Source organism: Anticarsia gemmatalis, chromosome 28, assembly GCF_050436995.1.
Source record: "Anticarsia gemmatalis isolate Benzon Research Colony breed Stoneville strain chromosome 28, ilAntGemm2 primary, whole genome shotgun sequence".
In the NCBI taxonomy this organism is placed as follows: Eukaryota; Metazoa; Arthropoda; class Insecta; order Lepidoptera; family Erebidae; genus Anticarsia; species Anticarsia gemmatalis.
This window is the reverse complement of record NC_134772.1, coordinates 1385363-1411083: the sequence shown is the minus strand read 5'-3', so window position 1 is coordinate 1411083 and position 25721 is coordinate 1385363. Positions and strand designations below refer to the sequence as shown.

Here is a 25721-nt window from a genome sequence, read left to right as displayed (position 1 = left end):
GAACTGTTATTTAGTAACACATAGGTCAGTTAAACATATATTTTTTTAATCGAATTGAAAATGAGACTCCAAAATTAAGCATCTGATAATAATAATATGAATCTCGTCTCAAAAACGACGAAATATTTAAAATGATCCTGTGTATTTATATTGTGTCAATATAAATTTAAGATTAAATAAACAATCTTCTCCTTATCTACTAGGTAAAACAGAAATCTATAAGCTAAGACATGCAGGTCTAATTTTATAGATGTTTTATCGAAATAATCATATATCTTTGTAACTAATTTTATCTAGCAATTCAGCTGTTTATTTCGCCGTATAAGAGAAGGAAAACATATAATACAAAATCTGACATGACTCAAGAATCAAACCCACAATAAAAGCAAAACTTTCTACAATATTTATGCAAAGTAAATATAATTATATATTATTACCCGAATCGAAAATCAAACCCGTACTAGTAACATTTTAATTAGACTAAATGTTACCATACACCATTGTCAAATAATTGGCAAATAAAGTCATTGACCTTGCAAGTACGTGTATATACCATTACTTAATGTACGGAGGTCCCACGTTACATAAGGCCAGTGAATGCTTAGCATGGTCATAGTTCGGTTCCGGGTTGATGTAAAATTCGCAATGAATTTGCAATTAATTTTCGTATGAAGTAGTGTTTCCGTGTTTTTGGGCCTCGACATTTGGTTTCGAAGGTGTAAAATTTATGGGAAAAGAATATTTAGTATTAAAGAGGCGGCCATAGCCAGTTGCGCTCACTGGTCGGTAAACGATCTGTGGGTTAAGCAAACCTTGGCGCGGTCATTCGATACATGGGTGGTGATTAAAAACTGGGCTTCTCCGTGCTTCGGAAGGCACGTAAAAAGACGGTCCCGGTTGTTGATAACTCAGATAACAGTCGTTAAGCCACGTCAAAGACCTTCGGGCGGCTTGAACAACTTTGACACTAGGTTGACCACTAACCATACGATAGATATGTGTATATGAATGCCGCACAGACGTCTCGGGCTCGAATACCGGGTCAAACTACTGCTATTATCTGTTAAGAAATTCTCAGAGGGATTTGCTTAACCCACAGATCGGTGAGCGCAACTGGCTACCAACTGCGCTCATTATAAGGATACTCTCAGGTTGATTCAGACCTCAGAGGTCACGGCGAGTGAATGACCATAGATTACAAAACAGACCTTGGTAACAACACGTAACAATTCACTCATTGCTTGCATGCTAATTAACTTTATACAAACGTTTACCGGAACATTTTGAACTGGACATTCAACATGAATTTGCGATAAAAGTGTTTAACAAATCATAGAAATTTGTATATAAATTTAATTTTTATTTTATACAGCTCCCGCAGTAAGAATTGCTCTTGTGTCGCGGGTACTTTTACAAACATACAAACAACGGACACAAAGTACAACCAGACCCGAAATAATTATTTGTGAATCAAATAGCTGTCCCGTATGGGAATCGAACCCATGACCTCCCGACGCAATGGCAGCGGCGTGGTTATCTAATATTAGTTCGGGGAAAAAGTCTTTTCGCATTATAGTATGTATGAACTTGTAATAAAATCTCTTTGGCTTCAAGAATTACAAATGAGTACACGGTTCATTAGGTTTCTTTTATTTTCGTAGGTGTCCGTTGTTTGTATGTTTGTAAAAGTCCCCGCGACACAAGAGCAATTCTTAGTGCGGGAGTTGTCTTTTTTAACTAAACTGTAGAGATAAAAAATAGTATTAATTTATATCCGATATTGTTGTTTCTAAGTCAGTTAACACAGGAAATGATACCTAATATGGGAAGCCTATAAAATTGGTTTGTTATTATATATCAGCTTAGCCTTTCTTCCAAGCTATGTTGGAGTCGGCTTCCAGTCTCACCGGATGCAGCTGAATACCAGTGTTTTACATGCAGCGACTGTCTATCTGACCTCCACAACACAGTTACCTGGGATAACTTCGGTAAAACTGGTTGTCAGACTTTCAAGCTTCTGACTACTGTTAACGACTGTCAAAGATCTTCGAAAATGACAGCCGGGACCCACAATTTAACGTGCCTTCCGAAACACGGAGGAACTCGATATGTATAAGATGGTCACCCATCCACAAATCAACCTCGGCAAGCATGGCTTAACCCCAGAGATCGATCCGCGCGGCTGTTGTTAACCAAGCCACGAGCTCCTCTAAATATCTTTAATTGTCTTTAATCTGTAATACAAAGTAATTATAATTAAAACCTACGTGTATATTATCAAAACAAAATACTTGTAACTTATTTAAATATACAAAGTAATAGATATTGGAGCAATTAATTTAACAAATTGTAATTGCAGCTGCCATTTGCGTAGTAGGGTGACCATATTGTTGTTTGAAAAGAAATATTTTGTATTATAGTCTGAATATTCGAAACAAAGAAATATTTATTCTGATTTCTATGGTTTTATTCTGAGGGGCGCAGTGGTTTAGGTCGCTACGCCGATACCATTGCGTCGGGAGGTCGTGGGTTTGATTCCGACATGGCACAAATATTTGTGCGATTCAAAAAATTCTCACACGGAAAAAACATTTGTGCGAGCCACAAACAGTTGTTTCGGGTCTGGTGTACTTTGTGTCCTTTGTTTGTATGTTTGTAAAAGTCCCCGCGACACAAGAGCAATTCTTAGTGCGGGAGTTGTCTTAAAAATATATTATTATGTGTAAAAATACAGTGTTAAGCATACAAAATATTTCGCTTCAATAATTGCAATATATTACTGTCTACCTCTTTTTAGGAAAATATGTAAAGGTTTAATTTGTATGTTTGTAAAAAGTGATTGATTAGATTTTCGTCCTTAATTATATAATCATTAGCGTATGTGTAAACCTAATTACAATACGAAACTAAAGTTAATGTCTGTTGTAGTAAAAAATACATTAATCTTACATCTATACTTAATATTATAAAGCTGAAGAGTTTGTTTGTTTGTTTGTTTGTTTGTTTGAACGCGCTAATCTCAGAAACTTCTGGTCCGATTTCAAAAATTCTTTCAGTGTTAGATAGTCCATTTATCGAGGAAGGTTATAGGCTATATAACATCACGCTACGGCTATTAGGAGCGGAGTAGCAATAAAAAATGTTACAAAAACGGGGAAAATTATGACCAACATTCTCTCTTATGTGACGTAAGCGAAGTTGCGCGGATCAGCTAGTACAAAATATTACCCTTGTTATACCCGAAGGTGTAGGCAGAGGTGTATGAAATACACCCACGTTTCGTCATTAATGTTAGTCCCATGTAATAGAGGGCGAGCTTATTGCCATATACCGGACACGTTACCAAATTCCTACTATTGAGAAATATTGCAATATAAATTAGAAAATAATAAAAGTTCTTCAATCTATATATAATATCTACAATCTCTAATAGTAGAGCAATCAGTAGTTGCATTGAGGCGCCCATAGCCAGTTACGCTCACCGGTCGGTAAACGTTCTGTGGGCTTAAGCAACCCTTTCGTGGTCATTCCATAGTGGTATTTGAGCTGAGCGTTTCCGTGCTTCGGAGGGCACATAAAAGGCCGGTCCCGGCTGTTGTCAGTTAAGATAACAATCTCGTCGAAGGCCTTCGGGCGGCTTGAACAACTTTGACACTAGGTTGACCACTAACCATAGCAAAATAAGAAGAAGTAGGAGGATCCACATAGTCAGTTTAAAACAGTATTTAGATAAAAATTCTTCAGTGCGGTCTTTAAAAGAACCCGGTGTCAAAAACTAATCTGTAGTTAGCTTAGTAAACTATCTTTAACTAATGGTAGGTTATTAAAAACCATGATGACTCTAAATTGATCAGGTCAAGTACTATCTCTGATTACACTACGTCAAATTTACATAACCTTGTTAATTGTTAGCAAAGCTGTCTTATAATCAATTACTGGCTGATTTAATTGAAGTTAAGTCAATTAATTAATGTACCTTTTTCTTTGTTGTTGTTGTTTTTACCCGTGGTTTTGTTTGGAATTTAAAATAGGTTATAACTACCTCATGACATAGTTAACAACAGCCGCACGGATCGATCTCTGAGGTTAAGCAACGCTTGCCGAGGATGTTCTGTGATTGGGTGACCATGTTATTCATATCAAGTTCCTCCGTGTTTCGGAAAGCACGTTAAATTGTTGTTCCCGGCTGTCATTTTCGAAGATCTTTGACAGTCATTAACAGTCGTCAGAAGCTTGAAAGTCTGACAACCAGTCTTACCGAAGGGTATCGTGTTACAACCCAGGTAACTGTGTTGTGGAAGTCAAACAGGCAGTCGCTCCATGTCAAATACTGGTATCCAGCTGAGACTGGAAGCCGACTCCAACATAGTTTGGAAGAAAGGCTAGGAGATGACAAAGCTTATAGCTTAACCTCAGACATCAATCTAGTTATTCTAAAATAACTAATTTAAATAGTCTAAAAGATTAGTTCTTAAGTTTTAAATGTACAAACAAACAGTCACAATTTTACATGAATTTTAACAAGAAACTATAATTGATATTTCCAGTAATAATAGCATCATCTTGGTATTGTTTGTAATCACACAAATTACTGTCTAGTGCCGTACTGTCTATAATTAACTTGTTTTACAATATTTACTTGAGGCGCCCATAGCCAGTTGCGCTCACCGGTCGGTAAACGATCTGTGGGTTAAGCAACCCCTGGCGCGGTCAGTCCATAGATGGGTGACCGCATAGTGGTATTTGAGCTGGGCGTCTCCGTGCTTCGGAGGGCACGTAAAATGTCGGTCCCGGTTGTTGTCACTAAGATACCAGTCGTTAAGCCACGTCAAAGGCCTCTCGGGCGGCTTGAACCACTTTGACACTAGGTTGACCACTAACCATACGACAAACAAACAAATAAACAATATTTACTTTGGATATACCTCGCTTTATCTTTTCTAAGTAAGCAGTGATAGCCGAGTGGTTTAAGTTGGCACATCCCATGCAAGTGGTCGCAGGTTCGAACCCGAGGCACACACCAGTGACTTTTCGAAGTTATGTGTGTATAAGAAATGATTATCACTTGCTCTAACGGTGAAGGAAAACATCATGAAACCTTGCATGCTTAAAAGTTGTTATAACTCATTTCTTGAGAGCCAGACCTAACCCCACTCTTCTTAATTCGGAAGGAGTTTTTGCCTTGAGTCCACCACGCAGGCCAAAACGCGGGTTTGAACCCTTGACCACTTACGTGTGAGGTGGTCAATTCTTAGACTAAAAAACGTGTACTTATCTGTCTATTAATCTAAGAAATTAGAAAACTCTTATCGTTGTTTTGAAAACAAAACCGTAATTCAACGAACCTTAGTGTTCAATTCAAATCGTTTCTTTGTTATGTAATAAGCAGAGCTAAGTGTGGCTAGTACATACATACATACATAACTAGCTGACCCGCGCAACTTCGCTTGCGTCACATAAGAGAGAATGGGTCATATTTTCCCCGTTTTTGTAACATTTTTTACTGGTACTCTGTTCCTATTGGTCGTAGCGTGATGATATGTAGCCTATAGCCTTCCTCGATAAATGGACTATCTAACATTGAAAGAATTTTTCAAATTGGACCAGAAGTTCCTGAGATTAGCGCGTTCAAAGAAACAAACTCTTTAGCTTTATAATATTAGTATAGATATCACGACTGTTATAAACGGAGATGCAGTCAGTTATGTATGAAATACACCCACGTTTCGCCATTAACAATGTTAGTCCCATGTAATAGAGGAGGCCTGTTGCCATTTACCGGGAGTGTCAGCAAACTTTGGACATAGACAAATATCCATACTTAATATTATAAATGCGAAAGTAACTCTGTCTGTCTGTTACTCAATCACGCGTAAACTATTAAAGCAATTTGCATGAAATTTGGTATCGATATATTTTGATACCTGAGAAAGGACATAGGCTATATATCATCACGCTACGACCAAAAGGAGCAGAGTACCTGTAATTAATGTTACAAAAACGGGGAAAAGTTTCACCCATTCTCTCTTATTGGACGCAAGCGAAGTTGCGCGGGTCAGCTAGTACTTAATATTATAAATGCGAAGGTAACTCTCTCTGTCTGTTAGTCAATCACGCGTAAACTATTGAACCAATTTGCATGAAATTTGGTATGAAGATATTTTGATACCCGAGAAAGGACATAGTCTACTTGACTACTCTTTACCCCGGGAAAATGACGCATTGTCATGGTATCACGATATAGTACCCTTTGGTAAGATTGGTTGTCAGATTTTCAAGCTAACTTGGCTAAAGACTGTCAAAGATCTTCGAAAATGACAGCTAGGACCCACAATTTAACGTGCCTTCCGAAACACGGAGGAACTTGATACGTACAAGATTGTCACCCATTCACTATACAGCCTAGGCAAGCGTAAACATGCAGCTAGCTTGGTTTATATATCTCACACAAAATTAATTCGTTTTAAAGCCGGACAGTCCACAAACAACTACAAACATACTCTCACTACTAGAACGGTTATTTTCAAGGATAGATTTAGCAATTGAGTCCTGCGTTTGACCAGTTATAAAGCAACTGTGTTATTATTCTAGACTTTAAATATTCCACTAGATTTAGGCTAACTTGGGCAATGGATAATGTAGCTAAAATGTTGAACTTTATTTATAGTAGCGCAGTGGTTTAGGTCGCCACGCCGCTACCATTGCGTCGGGAGGTCGTGGTTTCGATTATAACACGGAAAAAATATTTTTGCGATCCACAAATCATTGTTTCGGGTCTAGTTGTACTTTGTGTCCGTTGTTTGTATGTTTGTAAAAGTCCCCGCGGCACAAGAGCAATTCTTAGTACGTACTCACGCATTCACTTTTCGGACTAATCATTCAGTATTAAATATAACTTAAAAATTAGACAGTTACAAACATACAAACAACGGACACGAACTGCAAACACCTAGTTAAAATTAATCTAGGCTCAAATATCTAGGTTTTAGTACTTAAAACCTAATGGTCTAGATTGAAGCTAGGCTATACTAGTTTTTGTTACCGACGGAATAGGTAATAACGTTTAGAAGGTTGTGAAATCGTGTGTTATGTTTTTCATCGAAAACTACTACAGCAGATAAAAATTGCAAATCGTTAAATGTAGATTAACATACACCTTTGCCTACACCTTATCCATACTAATATTATAAATGCGAAAGTAACTCTGTCTGTCTGTCTGCTACTCAATCACGCCTAAACTACTGAACCAATTTGCATGAAATTTGGTATGGAGATATTTTGATACCCGAGAAAGGACATAGGCTACTTTTTACCCCGGGAAAATGACGCATTTCCCGTAAAAATTCAGGTGGCGAACGAAGTCACGAATAATCAATATTATAATGACATTATATTAACAAAATTCCGTTGTCATGGCAACTGTTTTAATGGCGGATATGCCTTGGCGCGACTTCGTTGTATTAAGAGATATAAATAATTTTAAGAATATTTTTCGTGAAAAAAAAGCATATTTTATATCATCACGCTACGACCAATAGGAGCAGAGTAACAGTAAAAAAGTGTTACAAAAACGTAGAAAATTCTGACCCATTCTCTCTTATGTGCGCAAGCGAAGTTGCGCGGGTCAGCTAGTTAAAAATAATTATCACTTGTTCCAACGGTGAAGGAAAATATGTGATGTAAACTGCTTTTCTGAAAACTCTTAAAGGAGACCCTTGCCCAGCAGTGGGACATTAATGGGGTTTTTTTTCTAGCATTTGCCCGCTACTTCGTCCGCGTGGTTTGTGACTTAGGACAGAATTTTCATGCTTTCTTTCATCCCCTATTTTATTCCCTTGTAGGTAGAATTGATCAAAAACCTTGTTTGGGCTGTGCGTTGATAGATTACAATGTCAGTCAGTCACCTTTAAGTTATATAATATATATTAACCGTCTTATTCATAAAAATATATGAAGTTATGAAAGGCTTATAAAGAGTTTAACTGCACGTTTGGCGCAGTGGTTTAAGCGGTCACCTCGCCGCAACAACCGTAGCGCCGCGTGTGGTGGGTTCGAATCCCACCCGGGACAAATCTTTGTGTGATGAGCACGAGTATTTGTTCTGAGCCTGGATGTCAATTTATCTATATAAGTATGGATTTAGAAGTATATAAGTATGTTGATCAGTTATTTGGTTACCATAGTACAAGCTCTGCTTAGTTTGGAATCAAATGACCGTGTGTGAGTTGTCCAATGATATTTATTTATTTATTTATTTATTTATTGTTTCTTTCACTCCTTAGCGACATGACAGAGAGAAAACATTTTATAGTCGTTTTTTAACTAAAATAGGCTTATAGTGTGTTTATGAACAAGGGTTAGATTATAGTAAGGCCTCTTGTAGGGAGACGTGCAGAGATCAATTATATTATTAGTCGTCTCACGCTTCATCCATGACTATGTATGGTCTTGACCGAATAGCGATGCTACGATTATATAGCCTAGGAACAATATGCAATTACTAAGAAAACTAGTAGCACGAATTTCAGATAAATTTAATATAAAAAAAAACATTTATGTCTCATTTTAACCCATTACTGTCCCACAGCTGAGCAAGGATCTCCTCTCGGAATGAGGGAGAGATAAAACACTGAATCCACCACGCTGGCCAACTGCGTGTTGGGAACTTACATACCTCCAAGAACTACTAAACTAAGAACTCCCAGGCATGAATGGTTGCATCACGATGTTTTCCTTCACCGTTGAAACAAGTGATAATTATATTTTCTAATACACAAATATCTTCGAAAAGTCATTGATGTGTTAAGAAAGGGCTTAGTCCCGGGCTGGGTAAAGCAGTGTTGGTTTCTATTTTAATTATTATAGAATATTTCTCAATAGTAGTCCGGAGTTTGGTAACGTGTCCGGTATATGGCAATAGGCTCGCCCCCTATTACATGGGACTAACATTGTTAATAGCGAAACGTGGGTGTATTTCACACACTATGGTATATACCTTCGGCTAAAACGTGGCTAGTCTGATTGTACTTTGTGTCTGTAGTTATTTAGTGTGGTAATATCAGAAACCCGGTTTTAGCGTATTGACACGTACCGTTAAATTGATAATATAATTACTTAATTATTTAAATTACTAAACGTTTAGCGCAATAATAGACGTGGTACATTATATATATTTTTTTTATTTAGATGTCAACCTAGTGTTAAAATTGTTTAAGTCTTGCCAGTTGTGCTCCCAAAGCTCACCAGTCGATAACGATCTGTGGGTTAAGCAACCATTAGCGCGGTCATTCCATAGATGGGTGACCGCATAGTGGTATTTGAGCTGGGCGTCTCCGTGTTTCGGAGGGCACGTAAACAGTCGATCCCGGTTGTTGTCAATTAAGATAACAGTCGTTAAGCCACGTCAAAGGCCTTCGGGCGGCTTGAACAACTTTGACACTAGGATGACCACTAACCATACGATAGATAGATAGATACACACATATTCGGTTCGGCAGTAATCGGCCTAGCCGGGGTGTAAAACCGAATATGTGTAGATGAACCTGATCGGCACAAGCCGAACAAGTGAGTCGAGTCGGTTTTGTTGTTCGATAAATATTGCCGAATCGAATATGTGTGTATCAAGTCATAGCCACTCGAAGTCTTTCCCGGGTTTGATTTCCGAGCCAGGCGGGAGTTTTATTGGGCTTTTCTTATTTATATTGTTTTATCAATAGTATCCCGGAGTTTGGTAACGTGTCCGGTATATAATAATGGTCTCGCCCCCTATTACATGGGACTAACATTGTTAATGGCGAAACACAGGTGTATTTCACACACCTTTGTCTTTTTGCATTACAGGCGTGAACATATTAATAATTAAAATTGAATATTTCATTAACTCAATTAATAAGTAACTATTTGTATCAAACGCTTGAAACAAGAACAATCTAAATGTCTTAAAGAAATATCGACTCTATTGCTGTGTACATAAAGTCAATATTATTTTTCATGGTAACTTACTTTATAATCAAAAATAGTTTGAAGGAAAATGAACTCTGTTACACTAAAAATAGAGTTGAAATTATTTTTATTCGTAAATTAGTTTTAATTGATAGTATTATGCTTTGTTGAGTGGTAAATTATGTAAATAGGTATATTTGATACATACTTAATATCACGCCTATTATACCCAATGGTGTAGGCAGAGGTTTAATGCAAACGTTTCGTCATTAACAATGTTAGTGGCATGTAATAGGTGGCGAGCCTATTGCCATATACCGGGCACGTTACCAAACTCCGGGTTACTATTGAAAAATAGACTAATGTTACCCCGCCCGACCCGGGAATGAAACCTGAGACCTCAAGATCGACTGTTGATCATCAGGTCTTGGATTCTTTTCCGTATATACTACCGACCGCGTCGCAGAAGCATTATCAAAGAATTTTAAAGTAAAAACTTTTACCCTTATTCATAAAAATATATGAAGTTATGAAAGCCTTATAAAGAGTTTTGTTTCTTGTACTCCTTAGCGAAATGAAAATGAGAAAACATATTATAGTAGTTGTTTAACTAAAATAGGTTTTTAGTGTGTTTATGAATAAGAGGTTTAGTCTTTAAAACTACACAAAACTCAATAATCGAACTCTGTACTGTACAATCCAAAAACAGTATTTCAAACCACTATTACAACACCATCGCTAACCCATCAATAACCCAACCTCACTACCAACTTAATTATTTATCAAAAAACCAACTCAACAAAACTTCCGCGGTCACCCATCTAAAAACCAACCTTAAAATACAACGCTTAACCTTGTTATAACTACTAAATTTAATACAAGCAATTTTAATCTTTATTTCTTGCATTTTAAAGTCTAAATTGGTTTGTACGTAGCAGTTAGCATTGACCCGCTTCGGTACTTCTGTAGTTAATTACTGTACTAAGATATTGTAAAAAATGGATGTGTTTGTTAAAGAATATTTTGTTTTATGATTTTTAGAAGAAAGACATGTATTTTCTTATATTTGTAAAGTATTGTAAGAAGGTAGGGGGTTCAATTCCCATGTGAGACAGTTTTTTGATAGGACTAAATTCTGGACCCGATTTTGTCCGCATAGAAAGAGTTGTTGGTCTAAAAGTATTATATCCTTTAATCAAGGTGTTAAGCTACCTGTGTACTGAATTACATCAAAAACAGTCCAGTAGTTTTTGCGTTAAAGATAAAAAAAGCATCCGTACATTTATTTACAAGAACAATTTTTATAATTTGTAATAATTTATTTGTTCTTGTTTCGTTTACGTCAAAACGGCTTTGATGATTAGAATAAAATTTGGCAGTCTATTAGATAATATCCCGGAAAACAACAAAAGGTACATTATTTAGCGAGCAGAGTCACGGACATTTATAACCCCGGATTATGAGTACATTTAGCGGTAGTTTATCTATTTAACGTTTTTTTATATAAGTTTAAACGCTATTGAATAGATAAACTACCGCTAAATGTACCTCAGAAACCGAGGGTTAATCATATAACAATAATCTAATTAACTAGAAAAATCATCTCTCATGACAGCATAATAAGTACAATGGCTTCCGTTTCATGACATGTAAATTATGGAGTAAACTGACTTTTACATAACGATCAGAGTTAGTTACTGTCGGTAAAACCAATCAATTTAGCAAAGATATAACGTGGTTGAATTTTAATAACGGTGTCACTTGGTTGAAACGTCGGGAAATCCTATGTGGGTGACGTTCAAATCGTTACAATATTCAAGATTTCTGTGTTGTAACGTAAATACTTTATTTAAGAAAAAACGTTAGTACATCTCTTCCGTGACGCAGTGGTTTAGGTTTCGATTCCCACACGGGGCAATAATTTTTGCGATCCACAAAAATTGTTTCGGGTCTGGTTGTGCTATGTGTCCGTTGTTTGTATGTTTGTAAAAGTCCCCGCGACACAAGAGCAATCCTTAGTGCGGAAATTACCTTTTTTAATAAAATAAATAAATATTTACTATTTATAATAGCCAGAGCTGTTGGCACCTCGAACGCAGGGGTTCGAACCCGACACAACAATGACTTTGCTAAGTTATGTGTGTATTAGAAATAATTATCATCATCAACAACATGTTTCTTGAGGGCATGCAAAGTCCCCAACCCACACTTGGCCAGCGTGGTGGACTCAAGGCGTAAACCCTCCCTTGTTTAAAAAGAGACCCTTGCCCAGCAGTGGGACAGTAGCGGTCCAAAATAAAATGTCAAATATTTTGCCTCACCCAGGAAGTGTATCCGGATCTTTATAGACATATTAATCAGATTTTTATAGTGTTTTTGTTTCTACATAATAAACCTATCTATACATTATCGTCATATTATAAATATTTAATAAACATAGGCTTTAAGTGCCTACATGTTGATTTAAAATTAAAATAATCAGAATTTTGAATTTATTTTTAAGTGATACGAATAATTTTGGTAATTTGACGTCATTTCGGAAATCCAATAGATTATGTATCATGTGTTAGTAAATAAATCAAAATCTATGAAAACATATTTGTTTAGTAAATACAGCAGTTAGTGAATTATATTATGAACAACATTCACACACTTTAAACATTTGAGGTTTTTTGATTAAATCGTACTACTATTAAAATTTATATTTGTGTATAGTTTACATTATGTCATTTTAATAAATACAGAAAAGTTCAAGTTTCATTTTAGAAAGATTAATTTCTTTTTTAGATAGCAGTAGTATAAGTTGACACCTCCCACACAAGTGGTCGCAGGTTCGAACCCAAGGCAACACACCAATGACTTTTCGAAGTTATGTGTGTATTAGAAATAATTATCACATGCTCCAACGGTAAAGGAAAACATCGTGAGGAAACATTGCATGCCTAAAAATTTGTTTAATACATTTATTGAGGGCATGCAAAGTCCCCAACCCGCACTTGGCCAGCGTGGTGGACTCAAGGCCTAACCACTCATTACGGGAGGAGACCCTTGCCCCGCAGTGGGACATTAATGGGTTAAATTTATTCATTTATTTTAATACAAAACTTAAACCAACTTATGTCAAACACAATTACCATATCCGTTGTTTCATACGCGCGTGATCACTTAAGGTTGAACATAATTACTTTATAGGCAGTGCTTTTTGTTTCGTGTACTACTGCATTGTATGAAATAAACCCGGTAATGTTTAATTGGGCTTGTAGGGTTATTTATAAGTAATCCTCTTACGCACTAACCCCCGGTTTCTAAGGTACATTTAGCGGTAGTTTATCTATTCAATAGCGTTGAAACTCATATAAAAACGCTAGCGAATAGATAAACTACCGCTAAATGTACTCACAACCGGGGGTAAGACTTCTTCTTCTTATCGTATGGTTAATGGTCAACCTAGTGTCAAAGTTGTTCAAGCCATGCGAAGGCCTTTGACGTGGCTTAACGACTGTTACCTTAACTGATAACGACCGGGACTGACTTTTCACGTGCCCTCCGAAGCACGAAGATGCGGTCACCAATCTATGGAATGAACGCGCCAAGGTTTGCTTAACCCACAGATCGTTTACCGACCGGTGAGTGCAACTGGCTATGGGCACCTCAAGGCGCGGTTAAGCGTTCCCGCAGTTAACCGTTAGGCTTGCTAAACACATTTTCGGTTCGGCAATATTTATCGAACAACAAAACCGACTCGACTCACTTGTTCGGCTTGTGCCGATCGGGTTCATCTACACATATTCGGTTTTGTCGCTCGCAAGCCTAATTTTAATATTGTTATGTTGGTTTTAATAAATAAACTTTATTCTTTCTTTATTTTCTTTCTTTCTAATGGTTAACGGCGGGAACGCTTAACCGCGCGGTTGCAGTTTAGTACGAGTGTGCAATCGTTACTGATTTTATGAAAAAACTGATTTGCCTTTACTACACAAATGTCATGTATGAAGAAACTGGCCGTTAGTCACTTATTATTGTTATTGATGAAAAAAATAACTGAGTGATGGACTAATTAGAATTTCTTTTCTTTTACATTAGACACATCGCGATATAATGAGGACCCGAAAATCGATAAGTTATGAGGCAAATTACGCACACAAATTAATTTTTGGCAGAATAATAGACTTACCTTATCTACCTAGTCTATTGTACTTGTCTATGATAATTTATAGTCAAAAAGCTGAACTAATTAAGATGAAATTTGCCGAAAGATTTTTCTAGAAGTCTATCTTTTAATTAAAGCAGTGATAGCCGAGTGATTTTAACCTGCGCCTTCCACCACAAGTGGTCGAGGGTTCGAACCCGAGGCAAGACACCAATGACTTAGGAAGTCATATTACCTACACTTTCAAGTATAAAAAATTGATATTATGTATGTTTATAATAAAAATTCTCCATTGCAAACATGGTATATATAATATGGTCAGTGGTCACCCATCCATTGGCCAACCTCGGCAAGCGTAGCTTAACTTGCAAGATCGATCCGTGCGGCTGTTTTAACTCTTATTACTTCATGTTCTAAATAAAGTTTGCAATTAACTATAGTTTTGAGGGTTACCCAGTTAAAATGTACGTAGTTATACGTCATGCAAAAAAATGGTTTAAAATAACCTCGAAATGTAACTGGGGGCCAGTTATTAGTTATATACATATGCTAATACATATTTAAATTATTGCGGAAAGCTAAAATCTAAATTATTTCCTTGTTCAATCAGTTTTAAGTTGTGTATAGCATTTCGTGTTTGTAATCAAGAATCGCCCATAGCCAGTTGCGCTCACCGGTCGGTAAACGATCTGTGGGTTAAGCAACTATTGGCGCGGTCATTCCATAGATGGGTGACCGCTTAGTGGTATTTGAGCTGGGCGTGTCCGTGCTTCGGAGGGCGGGTAAAATGTCGGTCCCGGTTGTTATCAATTGAGATAACAGTCGTTAAGCCATGTCAAAGGCCTTTGGGCGGTTTGAACAACTTCGACACTAGGTTGACCACTAACCATACGATAAAGAAAGAATTAAGAAATGTTCTAATATTAATTAGAAAAGATCAATAGTACTTTAATGGACTCAAGGCCCCTTCTCTCAATTTAAAAGGAGACCCTTGCCTAGCAGTGGGACAGTTATGGGTTAAAAAGCTGGTTTTCTGTCTGACTTGTGAATCGAACCTGAGACATGGACAAGACAGTCGTATAATATTTATTTATTTCTGGATGTTAGTGTATCTATATAAGTATGTATTTAGAAGTATATAAGTATGTTTATCAGTTATTTGGTTACCATAGTACAAGCTCTGCTTAGTTTGGAATCAAATGACCGTGTGTGAGTTGTCCAATCATATTTATTTTATTTATTCACTACTGTCTACACCATATTATAATGTCAAGAGTAAAGCGATATATTTGCATGACTCATATACATACAAAGTTTCAAGTAGTTATACTTCAAAAAGTTGTTAAATTACGAAATTGGGGCGATCGAATTACAACTGTATATCGTAAATATTTACCTCCCAGGTTGAAAATTAAATCATTTATTAATTCAGGTCAAATATTTGACACATATACATAGGTACATATTAGGTCGGGGAAAAAGTCTTTTCGCATAATAGTATGTATGAACTTGTAATAAAATCTCTTTGGCTTCAAGAATCACAAATGAGTACACGGTTCATTAGGTTTCTTTCAGTGAGCTCGTGAGGTACCCAAACATCGATCTTTTTTTTTTGTAGAGAAAATATTTTATTACAAATTCATACATGGGTAAAGACTTTTTCCCCGACCTAATACATAAAATCACGCCTTCCCATAGGGATAGGCATAGAGACCAAAGAACGCCACTTGGTACGATCCTTACAAACTTCCCTTGCCTCATTCACATACATACATGTTGTCATACAAGACCGCCGGTTACGAGTAGCACCTGACCTTTTTGCAAGACATCACCGATATGATCTGCGTGTGTCCATGTTTTTGACCGTTAACATAATTGATTATTTAATCTTGAGTTCTATGTCGCTATTACACAGTGTTTTTTTTGTTATTCTGCTATAAATATAGCAAAAGAAGACAATTAAATGTGTGTCCCAATTGGGATAAAGAAAATTTTATACTTTTCTTGGGGGCATGCAAAGTCCCCAACCCGCATATGGCCAACGTGGTGGTTTTCAAGGCCTAACCTCTCCCCTCAGTCCGGGAGGAGGCCCTTGCCCAGCAGTGGGACATTAATGGGTTAATTTCATCAAAATTGTATAGACATGTTGCAATGTATTATTTCAATCAATAAGGCCTTATTCACATAAAGTTCATTAACCTAATGACTTTTGATCTGCGTTGAGGTCTGAGTAAGTTAATTACATCACTAGAGGCCGCCCGCGACTTCGTCCGCGTGGAAACCCATCCCGTGTAAATCCCGATCCCTCGGGAACTCCGGGACAAAAAGTAGCCTATGTGTTATTCTGGGTCTTCAGCTACCTATATACCAAATTTCATTGCAATCGGTTCAGTAGTATTTGTGAGTATTTCTTTTTAACCAATTTGACATTTTTCAAAACAACTTTTGCCATTTACAGCACAAACTTTGACCTGAATACTGAAATATTTTGACTTCAAAAGAATTAAGCATTGACATTAAAAAGCGGAAACGATTTGCAACAATTTGATTTATTATTTAAGGCAATTTCTTTGACTTTGCCTTGGCTTCTGAGGTATGTATGGAAACCGAGGTCTGAAGTTCGACTCCTGAGTCGGTCAGTGCTATTTGACTTTTTAATTTCGCTCCCTATCACACGAGTGATCCTACTAATAAAGAATGAATTTATTAGGTCGGGGAAAAAGTCTTTTCGCATTATAGTATGTATGAACTTATAATAAAATCTTTTCTCTACACAAAAACGCTCGATGTTTGTGTACCTCACGAGTGCTCACTGAAAGAAACCTAATGAACCGTGTACTCATTTGTGATTCTTGAAGCCAAAAGAGATCTTATTACAAGTTCATACATACTATAATGCGAAAACACTTTTTCCCCGACCTAATATAAGTAACTAGCTGACCCGCGCAACTTCGCTTGCGTCACCTAAGAGAATGGGTCAAAATTTTCCCCGTTTTTGTAACATTTTTCGTTGCTACTCCACTCCTAATGACCGTACCGTGATGTAATATAGCCTATAGCCTTCCTCGATACATGGACTATCTAACACTGAAAGAATTTTTCATATCGGACTAGTAGTTCCTGAGATTAGCGCGTTCAAACAAACAAACAAACTCTTCAGCTTTATAATATTAGTATAGATGTGAAAGTTTGTGACAATGTATGTATGTATGGATGGATGTTTGTTACTCTTACTCTTAAGTTTTACTTTAGGGAAAATGTGAGCTAAATAGATAGATAGAATTTACAAAATGTATATGTACCAAATTTTGATGAAAATCTATTCAGTATTTTTTACGTGAAAGAGTATTAAACATACCTACATCTTCGCAAACTTTGTCATTTATAATTTTAGAAGGATAATATTAGGTTGTCGAAAAAGTGTGGTCGCATTATAGTATGTGTAAACTTATGAACTTGTAATCACTTTTTTTGTCCACACAAAAAACTGGGTACCTCACGAGCTCACTGAAAGAAACCTAATGAACCGTGTACTCATTTGTGATTCTTGAAGTCAAAGAGATTTTATTACAAGTTCATACATACTATAATGCGAAAAGACTTTTCCCCGACCTAATATAAGTAATAGGGGGCGAGTCCATTGCCATATATATAATGGCTTCTATAGAGAACATGAGTAGATTTTACTTCTATAAAACTTGCCCAACCGGCACTTGCATTCCAGGAGAAGACCCTTGCCCAGCACTGGGACATTAATGGGTTAACGGTTAATGAGTAAATCGGCGAATATAAACGCGTTAGATAACAGTTAATTATTTCGTATAAGCAACCGTTCGGTTGTCGCGTTAACCACTGAGTTATGACCTAATCTGAACCACTCACCGTGAAACTGATTTGGTTCAAGTTCAATCAGTCGCAGTTTTAAATTGAATATCATTATTTAACCGTATTTGTTATGGTGATAGCTAAATACTATCGTGGGATATAGGTACAGGATTTATGTATTAAATAATATTTTTTTATTTCATTTGTCGTATGGTTAGTGGTCAACCTAGTGTCAAAGTTGATCAAGCCGCCCGAAGGCCTTTGACATGGCTTAACGACTGTTATCTTATTGATAACAACAGGGACAGACTTTTTACGTGCCCTCCGAAGCACGGAGACGCTCAGTTCAAATACCACTAAGCGGCCACCCACCTATGGAATGTCCGCGCCAAGGTTGCTTAACCCACTGATCGTTTGCCGACCGGTGAGCGCAACTGGCTATGGGCGCCTCATAAATAATAATAATGATAATACGGTGCAACCCGAACTTGGCCGGCGTGGTGGACTCAAGGCCCTAACTCCAGCCGTTGTGCAGTGGTTTAGGTCGCCATGCCGCTACCATTGCGTCGGGAGGTCGTGGGTTCGATTCCCACTCGGAACAATTATTTGTGGGATCCACAAATATTTGTTTCGAGTCTGGTTAACTCTGGTTGTACTTTGTGTCCGTTGTTTGTATGTTTGTAAAGGTCTCCGTGACACAATAGCAATTCTTAGTGAGAATTATCAATATGTATGTACGCGAATTACATTGAAACCACTATAACACCAAATTGAATATTTATATTAATGTGTTTGTAATTGTACAAGGTTTGTATGGGATCGATGGGATCAAAATTCCCATGAGAATAGAATCAACGGGATAAAAATGTACTGTACAGTGTACACGGACAAAGTCGGGACAGTCTTCTAGTAATATAAGCGAAGTAAGATTTATGAAAAAAATAAAGGATTGTTCTTCATTTAGTATACAACTATTTTGATATAATTAATTGTTATGCAATATAGAGAGGGTTGCCTTCAATAAATCTTAGATAACAATTGTTAAAATATAATAACTAATTAATTGAGCTGTATGTTTCTTTCAAAATTATATTTTTAGCACTAACAAGTACACCTTTGTTGGTGAAACTTATTAAAATATATTTTCTTTTCTTTTCAGGAATAAAGTAAGGTATGAAAATTATGTTTTAATATGTAGATTTTACGAGCATGAAAAAAACATAGTAAATAATGTAATTATCTTTTAATTATTGCCCAAACGCGAAGTCCCGAATTTTTATTATTTTCTAGGAATAAAGTAAGGTTTAAAAGTTATGTTTTAAAAGAAAAATAGGATGAAAAAATATTGTAAATATCGTAATTCTTAATGAATACGGGAATTATGTATTTTACCCTAAAATGCCTAACGTTTCATTAATTCCCGTATTCTATTATTCATTAAACATGCAACGCGAGAGTTTAAAAGTTATGATCGTAACTCTTTATCCATTATCACCATTTCGCAACAAAAAAAAATGTGGGTAGTTCTACAATAAAATTAAAAATCAAACTCACCTTCGCTCCCTATTCTTATCCTCGAAAAAGTTCTCAGAAAAAAAAAACTCGAAAAATTTTTTTCGTCGGAAAAAAAAACTACGTAATTTTTTTCTCGGAACTCGTAAAAGTCGGAAGAAAACTGGAGCACAACACTACACTGCAAGTACTATTACTAAGTAACAATTACTTGTTGCAAACGCGACGCGCTTGCTTTAACTGACCGTACGAACATAGCCTTGTGTCTTAAATAGTCGTGGTTAGACTTGTGCATATAAAAAGCTATAAAATATAGTATCGCTTTGAGTGTATAGTTTTGAAGTTCATGGTCGGGTATGCATTAAAATTAAATGCAGCGGAAGTCAATTATGATCGTGCTAGTAAGAGCAGTGATAGCTATGTGGTCTAGATTAGGGTTTGTCTCCAACGCAAGTGGTCAAAGATTCGAATCCAAGATGTTATCCTAATGACTTTTCTAAGTTATATGTACTGAAATTAATATTTAAATAAGATTGGTGATTGAAAATTACTTTTACGAGTTATGTGTACCAAAATAAAAAGATAAATAAGATTCTCTATTGACAGTCGATTGCAGTGCGAGAGGTGCAATCGTTGGGCACGACGACGAGTTGAGGTGGACGGCTCTTCAGCCACACTATCGCGAACAGCAGCAATATTTTCTGCAGTACGAGCTGTACGAGCATGCACTGGTGTTCTCACATCTTCTACAGACCCAGTTTGCTCGAATTTTTCCACGATTTTTGCGATTGTACGCACATTTGGATTAAATTGACCAAAAAAAACACGAAGTGCACGATATGCATTTTGATTTGAACGCCCATTTTCGTAATAAGTCTGGATAACTTTAACACGGTGTTGGATTGTGTATCGCTCCATGGTTCAAATTGAGTAAGTCTGAAATAAAGAAATGTCAAATAAAATTCGGAAAAAAACTTGGCGTTTAGGTGTGGTTCACATTCAACATCGGCCCTTACAATTTAACCACCCGTTATTATGATTACGATTAAGTCATTGCATTTACCAAACTTCCACTGTGCCTAAATGTCAAGCAATATAAAGTAAACATAATTCTAGATTTTTTCAAATCGATAGCTCTAATTTGGTTTGGAATAAACGCTTCGGGTTTAAAAGATAAGTATCGAAATAAATCGTCCTTCTAGCCAATATTCAGATACCAGATACAGTTCCGTCGAAGACACCCAACTGTGAAACAGATTAATTCCATTACTCTCATTTCCGGATGAAACATAGTGGTCAGACGCAGGACCAATGGCTTTTCATGTCTTCTAAAGCACGGAAGACTGCTACGTCAACTTTTTTCCTTTGGGAAATTACACAAAAAGTGATAATAGTTTTTTGACTCGAGAATCGAGCCCTACACCTCAGCGCAACTACCGCGTACACTACCGAGTACGTAGTCAACAGTTATATTAAAAAAAACAATCTCAATATAAACTACAAACGCTTAATTAAATTTTATATCTTTTCACTACAGCACTACCTTTCAAAGTCATTGAAGGCTTTGCTATTAAACCACTATAACTTGACCTCTCCACACAAATCATATCTATACAACCAGAGGTCTTTAAAACTAGTAGTTACTTTGATACAGTTCCTACCACCCCTCTCAGTGACGTCAGCTGTAACTTGATTTGAAACAAAGAAATTATTATATTACGTATTTTTCTGTAAAAGTAAGAAAACTAAAATTTTAAGAATATGAGTCTAGCCTTTCTTCCAACTATTAGGTCGGGGAAAAAGTCTTTTCGCATTATAGTATGTATGAACTTGTAATAAAATCTTTTTGGCTTCAAGAATCACAAATGAGTACACGGTTCATTAGGTTTCTTTCAGTGAGCTCGTGAGGTACTCAAATATCGAGCTTTTTTGTGTAGAGACAAGATTTTATTACAAGTTCATACATACTATAACGCGAAAATACTTTTTCCCCGACCTAATATTATTTCAAAGTTATGTGTATATTAGAAATAACTATCACTTATTCTAACGGTAAAGGAAAACACCGTAATCATTGCAAAACTTGTAAAGTAACTATCCAGGATTCGAAGCTGGGACACTTAACCTTACCTGTTTTGTTTTTACGAGTTTATTAGAACTCGTGGCTAAGTAACAACAACAAGATATCTGAGGCTAAGTTACGCTTGCCGGGGTTGTTCTTTAGATGGGTGACTATCTTACACATGTCGAGTTTCGCGACTGTTTCGGAAGACACATTAAATTTTGGGTCCGGCTGTCATTTTCAAAAATCTTTGCCAGTCGTTAACAGTAGTAAGAAGCTTGAAAGTCTGACAACCAGTCTTACCGAAGGGTATCGTGTTATAACACAGATAACTGGGTTATGGAGGTCCAATAGACAGTCGCTGCATGTAAAACACTGGTATTCAGCTGCATCCGGTGAGACTGGAAGCCGTCTCCAACATAGTTGGAAGAAAGGCCTGATAATGATCACAGTTTGCAAGCCGTAAACTTGATTTTGATGATAAATTACATACATATGTATAATACATCATAATATCACCCCTATTTCCCGTAGGGGTAGACAGAGACCAAATAACGCCACTCGCTACGATCTTTACAAACTTCCCTTGTCACATTCACATCCATACATTTTGTCTTATAGACATGTAAATATATTGTCACGATAAACTAATTTCAATATTATCTCAAAAGTTACTTAAACAACGAATAATTTAAAAGTACGGAAATAATATAAATTATTTAACATAGATATAAAGTATTAACATATAACAAATTGATTTATTATCTTTTATATTAATTAAAACTTGTATTAGTTAAGTATTAAACTTTGTCGTTTCTTATTTTGACACACAAGGAGTCTCGCGCAGTTCCTAGTAATCTTACTATACTAAATTTAGTTCCCAATAGAACCTATGGGACATTTTCTTCCCATTTGACTTACCGATTTAATTGAGGGTCAAATTGTAAGCAAAACTGCAACCTAAAGAAAAAAATTAGAACATTATTAGTCTAGATAGATGCCTTCTTAATCCATACTAATATTATATGTTTCTATATATAGGTAGTATATTTTAGACAATAATGTTCCCTTTTTCATAATATAATAGAGGCCACCCGCGACTTCGCCCGCGTGGAAACCCTTCCCGTGTAAATCTCGATCCCTTGGGAACTCCGGGATAAAAAACCTATGCGTTATTCTGGGTCTTCAGCTACCTACATACCAAATTTTATCGTAATCGGTTCAGAAGTATTTGCATGAAAGAGTAACAAACATCCATACATTTTCACAAACTTTCGTATTTATAATATTAGTAGGATATTAGTAAGATTGCCTAACCCGGAGCTCGAACTCGTGACACGTATTTGAACGGCGTTATTCTAATTATAGCTGTGACCTTGATCTTGAATATTTATTACATAAACAACATTACCCAATAATATGAGCACGTGTTGAAAACATAAGTATCTTATACATGATATGGTGATAAATTAATTATTATACGGAAGGAAAAACTTATATCTATACTAATCTATACTAATATTATAAAGCTGAAGAGTTTGTTTGTTTGATTGTTTGTTTGAACGCGCTAATCTCAGGAACTACTGGTCCGATTTGAAAAATTCTTCAGTGTTAGATAGCCCATTTATCGAGGAAGGCTATAGGCTATATATCATCACGCTACGACCAATAGGAGCAGAGCAGCAGTAAAAAATGTTACAATAACGGGGAAAACTTGACTCACTTGTTCGGCTTGTGCCGGTCGGGTTTGTCTACATATTCGGATTTGCCGCCCGGCTAGACCGATTAATGCCGAACCGAATATACTTAAAACAAGTCTTATAAATGTTCATATAACTTCGTCTCTATTCGGAATCAATCGGGCAAAGTCGAACATATGGGTTTTAACTACTAATTAAATACACATGCGAGCTTATATAAAGATTATACGTACATCATTCATTAACTTATATAACCTTAGTCTAGAACTCAGCGCTATTGATGGCCTAGGTTTTAATCAATAGGTTTTTCTGTAGTAAACATTCTTTGAAGTAATCTAAGGATTAAAATTATGCTCGGTCAGAAATTGCCCGCTAGCTTGCTAGAATAGAATAGAAATATAAGGCCTAGTTTTACTTCTAAATATCTATCAGATAGCCAGCCAACTGTGCAGGACTTTGTTTATAGTGTCCAAGTGTGTGCTCACTCTCATAGTCCGGTGAGACGGTACACACGACCAGTGAGAGATCAGGCGCGGGACCGACGGCTTTACGTGCTCTCCGAGGCACGGAGATCTACGATCTCAAGTTCCTAACTCCGGGCAATCTCTGAGAAATTCTCAACAGCTGGCTTGACTGCCTCCGTGGCGCAGTGGTTAAGGTCGCTACGCCGTTACTATTGCGTCGAGGGGTCGTGGGTTCGATTCCCACTAGAAACAATTATTTGTGCGCACAAATAATTGTTTTGAGTCTTGCTGTGCCGTTGTTTGTATGTTTGTAAAAGTCATCACAACACAAGAGCAATTCTTAATGCGGGAGTTGTCTTAAAAACAGCAAAACTCAGAAAAGACTTTTTGGCCAGACCCAGGATTCGAACCCGCTACAAAACCGTGCTACAGACGTTAACTGCTTCATAAAGCACCCAGTCCATCAATTCGTTACACTCGGTTGTAAAACATGATTTTATAAAAAACATCAACTTCCTATTTTATTTGTTTAGAAAACTTCGCAAAAACTAATCGAACAGAATTTGTACGATATTATTAACTAGATAAACTCCTGGGTTTGCGTAGTTCTAGTCTATTAATTTTTGACTGCTTTGAGGCTAAGCAACAGCGGCCTGGATCGCATCTCTGAAGTTAAGCCACGCTTGCTAAGATTGTTCTATGGATGGTCGACCGTATTATGAATACCAAGTTCTTTCGTGTTTTCAAAAGCACGTCAAATTTTGGGTCCCGGCTGTGATTTTCAGAGATCTTTGACAGTCGTTACCAGTTCAGAAGTTTGAAAGTCTGATAACCAGTCTTACCAAAGAGTGTCGTGTTATAACCCACGTAACTATATTGTGAAGGTCCGATAGACAGTCGCTCTTTGTAAAATACTGGTATTCAGCCGCATTCGATGAGACCGAAAGCAGATGAACATTACGGGCAGATCAGATACATACTTAACTTTTCATATTTTTATTACTAATAAAATCTCACTTCATTTAAGTGTAGCCTTTAAAAAAAAAAACCTATGTCGTATTTTCCTCAAAATTCCTTTAAATTTGAAATATTTTTAAAAACTAGTCTGTTTTCGAAAAGATACTTCAAAAAATTTTGGAGTAAAATTCGTAACAAACCAACAGACAAACAAACAAATATTTTCTATAAATACATCCATAAATCACCGAGTATTTTTTGCGTGATCTGACCTCCCCAAGACCGTGACTTAACGCTACGGTATGACCTATATTTCTTTCAGTTTTTGTCTAAATACTGAAATTATATCTTTTAATTAGTGCTAATTGAGATTTTTTTTTGGTTGACACGGTTGCTGGTTAACCACGGGTGATGGGTGCTAACTTTTTAACTTGCTGAAAAAAAGAGGAGATTCTCAATACGTCCTATACCTTTTTTATGCTTATCACTGACGCTTGCCGAGGTTGTTAAGTGGATGGGTGACCATATTATATGTACCGCGTTTCTCCTTTTTTTGAAGGCACGTTAAATTGTGGTTTCCGGATGTTATTTTCAAAGGTCTTTGACAGTCGTTACTAGTAGTCAGGAGCTTAGAAGTTTGACAACCAATCCTACCGAGGGGTATGGTGTTATAACCCAGGTAACTGGATTGTGGAGGTCCTATAGGCAGTCGCTCCATGAAAAAAAAAACTGGTATTCAGCTGCATCTGGTGAAATTGCTGGTGAAGCCGACCCCAACATAGTTGGAAGAAAGGCTAGACTGATTGACTGTATAATTACTGTTCCTTTTAGTTGGTCATTTATTACGATCGGTGACCGCAATTAATTAAATCAAATGAAAAAGTTTTTTACTTATTGGTCACCCATCAAAATCCTGACCGCGGTACAGGACCTTAACTTTACTAATTGGTGAGTGTAACTACAAAAATTGTATTGTTAATTAATATTTTCGTATAAATTTGTAAATAAACAATGTTTTATTCCTGTATATTCAATGTCAAACCTTTCAATAAAATACCAGTTTCACGATTTTTTTTTGTCTTTTTTCAAAAATTTGGTTGAAAGTTGAT

At 36.5% G+C, this 25721-nt stretch overlaps 1 protein-coding gene across 1 annotated transcript in view; it reads right to left on the bottom strand.

Moving 5' to 3' along the window:
• LOC142984766 (organic cation transporter protein-like) overlaps nucleotides 1–19658 on the bottom strand; it is a 46044-nt gene extending 26386 nt beyond the window's left edge. Inside the window, exon 1 of the mRNA XM_076132554.1 lies at nucleotides 19472–19658. The gene's annotated coding sequence lies outside the window, so the exon portion shown is untranslated. The remainder of the gene's footprint in view (nucleotides 1–19471) is intronic.
• Nucleotides 19659–25721: the final 6063 nt, after the last annotated feature.